The 5,585-nt window shown below is 34.3% G+C and overlaps 1 pseudogene; it reads left to right on the forward strand.

Moving 5' to 3' along the window:
- Positions 1–204: 204 nt before the first annotated feature.
- Positions 205–4,817, forward strand: LOC139183147 (olfactory receptor 9K2-like; annotated as a pseudogene).
- Positions 4,818–5,585: the final 768 nt, after the last annotated feature.

The following is a 5,585-nucleotide window of genomic DNA, read 5'->3' on the forward strand; positions in this document are numbered from 1 at the left end:
TTCTAAGAATAAAATTAAATTATAAACATATTTAGGAAAAATGGCATTCTTAGAAAATTAGGCTTGTTAAGTAGCATACTATGACTGTGACTTTAATGTAGTCTTTCAGTCACCATGTAGTTTTGAAAGAATTTTCAAATATAGATCCTGATCTTAAACTATTTTTACAAAGGATTTTTTTAAATGTATTGAATACTATCATATCTTCCAATATATTCTCTAACTGTTTTTTATTTAAATATAAGAATACAAAGAATTATCAACCGTTATCTCACTTTTGTGATTTAGTGGGCATTTGTCATATCATGAAATACACCTACATTAAGAAGCATAGATAATTACAAACTGAAGTGGGATTTTTTTCTTTTTAAAATCGTAAGTATAATTTACTACATAACTTAAAATATTTATTTATCTAAAACTTTCCTCATATGCAAACTTTTAAATCTCTTTTCTATGCTTACCGATATGTATGTTGAGATAATACCATAAAGTTTTTCTTTGTCAGTAAAGAAAATAAAGTCCAGAAATATTTCCCAAAGGACATACACAACTATAGAAGGAAAAGTTCCTTGTATGTGGACTATTACTACACTGTACCTGAGGTTATTTCAGTCCTTATGGACAACAGCACTGGAGTCTACACTTATGTCTCCATAATTGACTTCACGATTACTCCTCTCCCAGTGGAATCCATCATAGAGGATGAGTAAAAGCTCAATGCTAAAATACTTTTGAAAAAGGTATTTGAAAAAGATTTAAAAATAACTGAGGCCACTAAAAACACCATTTTTGATTCACTAGCTCATGATCACAGACTCTGGGTGATACAAGGTTGCTATGATCTTTAAATATCCATAGTTACCCAGTTATCCTTACTTTAAGACATATCAGGTACACTAGAATTCAGGAAACGGATTTTCTTTATGTATATCACTGAAGTTTACTTTCTCTGTCTAAAGGGTTAGATTCATGCAGCCTTGGTAGAAAGTTGTTCATTGTGGTATAAGGATTGGAATATTCACCAACTTCTCTCTTTGCTTTTAAAGAGAGGGCCAAGTAATTACCACATTTTTTAAAATTTAATGACTATTAATGCAAGTTCAACATTTGTAATGAAGCAATTTAAATTCATGTATTTGGGAGAATGACTTTGATATGAGAAAAGGAACGTATGTTTAGAAGTATAGTTAGAGAACTTTATCTACTTTTAGTGATTTTTTATTTTACTTAACATACCAATATTGTCTAATCACATTGTTTTCAAAGATGGCTCCAATAACAATGGAAACTAAATATATTGAGGTAAAATAAAGTAAAAATATTTCAAATATTTTTAATACTGTCATGTAATGACACAAATACTGACTTAGCTATCATAATGCCTATAAACACTACCATAGAGATTCCATGCAATATGCTTATTTTAGATAAGATGTAATACTCCTAGTTTGGATAAGATAATTTTTAACAATAAATATAGCAAGAATAGAAATTCAGAATGTGAGTAATTTTAGACAATAAAATACACCAATTTCTTATAGAAATCCTTGCCAATGTATGATTTAAATAAAATAACCAAATAACTTCTTTCATTGTTTAATAGAATAACAATTCCTGAAGTTTAGTAATATCTAAATCCAAATTCATGCATCTTATTGACATTAAAATTGTTTTGTATACCTTTTCTCATTAAGAAGTAAATGATGTATAGCTACATTTAAGAGTGTATTGATGAATTGATGACTCAAAGTCGCAGTTTCATTTCTTTTGCCTTCTGCCTCTCAGCAGTTGTCTGCCATGGGTGACAGGGGAACAAGCAACTACTCAGAAGCGACTGACTTCATTCTTGTCAGCTTCAGGGTCCACCCAGAACTTCACATTCTCCTCTTCCTGCTATCTCTGCTTATCTACACCATGATCTTTCTAGGAAATATTGGCATGATGGTCATTATTATGACTGACCCCAGGCTGAACACACAAATGTATTTTTTCCTAGGCAACCTCTCCTTCATTGATCTCTTCTATTTTTCTCTTATTGCACCCAAGGCTATGATCAACTTCTGGTCCGAGAGCAAGTCCATCTCATTTGCAGGCTGTATTAGCCAGTTCTTTCTCTTTGCTCTCTTCATTGTGACTAAAGGATTTATCCTGGCAATCATGGCTTATGACCGCTTCATTGTCATATGCAGCCCATTCCTCTACACTGTCCAGATGTCAACACATCTCTGTGTTCAGTGGGTGGCTGGTTCCTATTTTTTTGGCTGCATTAGCTCAGTTCTTCAAACTAGCATAACATTTACTTTATCCTTTTGTGCATCTCGAACCATTGACCATTTTGTGATGACCGTCCACTTCACAAGATTTCTTATTCTGATCTCTATTTTCAAAAGTTGGTTTCTTTTTTCTTATGCAGCATTATCATTAATTGTCATTATTGTGTCATATATATATATTGTATCCACAGTTCTAAAAATATGCTCCACTGAGGGGCGAAAGAAAGCCTTCTCCACTTGCAGCTCTCACCTAGGAGTCCTGAGTGTACTCTATGGTGCTGTACTTTTTATGTATCTCACTCCTGATACATTTCTTGAGCTCAGTAAAGTGGCTTCCTTATGTTACACCCTAGTCACTCCTATGTTGAACCCTTTGATTTACTCTCTGAGGAACAAAGATGTCAAAGAAGCTCTGAGAAAGAGCCTAGAGAAAAGATACTTTAATTCTATTTTTACAGTGATGTAAATGAAAGTCCTGGGAATTATAACAACTTGGGGAAGCAACTGATTAAAAAGTTGTACCCATTGATCTTAGAAATATTTAATCATAAAGTTTTCATTTATTAGAATTCCATGTACTTACAGCTGAAAAGTACATTTGGACTCTGGTTTGCCTGTTTTGATTCAAGACTGGAATGACTTTCTCTATGCTTCCTCTTCAATTTTCTTGCATTAGTAACATGTTTTATGTGGATATAAATGTACTTGGTAGAGGTAACACAATCTAAGGTAATAAGCAAATGAAATATCATATTTACTGAAGAAATCTTTGTGAGCTATTAGTGAGATAATCACTCTGCAGTGCACAGTCTGAAGGGTGACATGTAAGTAACTCTTAATTGCCCAGAGGCTAAATGAATTTATTTCATGGTTTCTCTGATGTGAATAATTATATCTCCACATCATTTGAATATTGATTAATCTGATAAATTATTTTTGGATGTCCTTCCTTCTTACAAGAAAACTGTGATAAAATAAATGAGTAAATTTAGTATTCTGTTATATGTGCCTTAGTGAGAATTCTTTTATCAATCCAATATTTATTGAATTTTGATGTACTCTTTGCCCTATAAAAATTCCTAGGCATAAGTAATTTCTCTACTTGAGGTCACAGTAATTGAGGGGAAAATATCTGACTAGAGAGCTAACATGCCATATGTTAAACCCAGTCATAAAAGCAAATATAGAAATACATATAGAGTGCAGTCTTTAAAGATGAGTGACCTAAATAATCAAAGAAAACTTCAAAACTTCCTGAAATTTAGTTCTTGATTTAAATGCACAAGAGAGGGAATAAGAGAAACTTAGAAAGAAATTCATGGAACTCATACAGACCTATATAACAAGACAAGGAAGATTTCTTTTATTCTGCAGGCAGCAGGGAAGCACTGTGGATTTCTAAAAGGATATATTGTGTTCAAATTTGTATTATAGAAAAATTTCATTTTAACTTTGGGTAGCTAAATATTCGTAGAAGAAGAGAATCACAGAAAGCCTCTGATTATCCAAATGAGAGGTTATGATTGTTTTAATGACAGCAGTCTTACATGAGACAGTGAAGAGTGGGAATATCTTTAAAACCATGGATAAACTAAGCTGAATATTGGGATGGTTAATAAAATGAGGCCTGGTGGAAGTGAATAATTATTTCAGTGTTTAAGAACCTCTCACTGGGAAAATGCTGCCTCATAAAATAAGGAAGAAAATATGATTAATAATATTTAATCATTAAGAATTAAGAAAATATTCTCAGAACTCAGACTGAGCTTTCAAATTCTGCTTTTGCCTATGTGTTCCAAGGTCAACTGTCTTGACTTTGCAGAAACTCTTGTTTCTCAGTTTAATATAAAATTACTAATGTCTAATGGGCAAAGATCCTGTGCCTGGGATTTAGATGAGAAGAAACTGAAAATAATTAGGAATTTTCTACATTGAAGTTTTGTTCCATCATAGGACTCAAAGTGTTTCATGAAAGATTTTTCATTTTACACGTGAAAAAATGCTGTTTAATATATGCCTAAGATTCAGAAAACTACAATCAGGGCATCTGGTCCCATCACTTCATGGCAAATAGATGGGGAAACAGTGGAAATATTTTCAGACTTTATTTTGGGGGGCTCCAAAATCACTGCAGATGATGATTGCAACCATGAAATTAAAAGAAGACGCTTACTCCTTGGAAGGAAATTTATGACCAACCTAGACAGCATATTAAAAAGCAGAGACATTACTTTGCCAACAAAGATCTGTCTAGTCAAGGCCATAGTTTTTCCAGTAGTCTTGTATGGATGTGAGAGTTGGACTATAAACAAAGCAGAACGCCAAAGAATTGATGCTTTTGAACTGTGGTGTTGGAGAAGACTCTTGAGAGTCCCTTGGACTGCAAGGAGATCCAACCAGTCCATGCTAAAGTAGATCAGTCCTGGGTGTTCATTGAAGGACTGATGTTGAAGCTGAAACTCCAATATTTTGGCCACCTGATGAGAAGGGCTGACTTATTTGAGAAGACCCTGATTCTGGGAAAGAGTGAGGGCAGGAGGAGAAGGGGATGACAGAGGATGAGATCGTTGGATGGCATCACCGACTCGATGGACATGAGTTTGGGAAGGCTCCAGGAGTTGGTGATGGACAGGGAGGCCTAGCGTGCTGTGGTTCATGGGGTCGCAAAAGTCAGACACGACTGAGTGACTGAATTGAACTGAACTAAGTAACGTAAAGGGTACATTTGTCTAAACATTCTTACTTCTTTAAAATCATCTTGTGATGTCCGATTACATTTATAATTATAGCTGACTGCAGTGTCGTAACTAGTAAGATTTTCTTAATTTAAACAATAATGCTGATAATATTGAATCTTCATTCATCTGCTGCTATACTAACAGCAGTTATATTCAAAAGCTTCAGCCTACTTTTATTTTTTAATATAAATTTATTTATTTTAATTGGAGGCTAATTACTTTACAATATTGTATTGGTTTTGCCATATATCAACATGAATCCACCATGGGTGTATATGTGTTCCCCATCCTGAACCCCCCTCCCATTTCCCTCCCCATCCCATCCCTCTGGGTCATCACAGTGCACCAGCCCCGAGCACCCTGTATCATGCATCGAATCTGGACTGTTGTTTCATTTCACATATGATATTATACAGGTTTCAATGCCATTCTCCCAAATCATCCCACACTCGCCCTCTCCCACAGAGTCCAAAAGACTGTTCTATACATCTGTATCTCTTTTGTTGTCTCGCATACAGGGTTATCGTTACCATCTTTCTACATTCCATATATATGTGTTAGTATACTGTAC

The sequence above is a fragment of the Bos indicus genome, chromosome 5 (assembly GCF_029378745.1).
Source record: "Bos indicus isolate NIAB-ARS_2022 breed Sahiwal x Tharparkar chromosome 5, NIAB-ARS_B.indTharparkar_mat_pri_1.0, whole genome shotgun sequence".
Lineage (NCBI taxonomy): Eukaryota > Metazoa > Chordata > Mammalia > Artiodactyla > Bovidae > Bos > Bos indicus.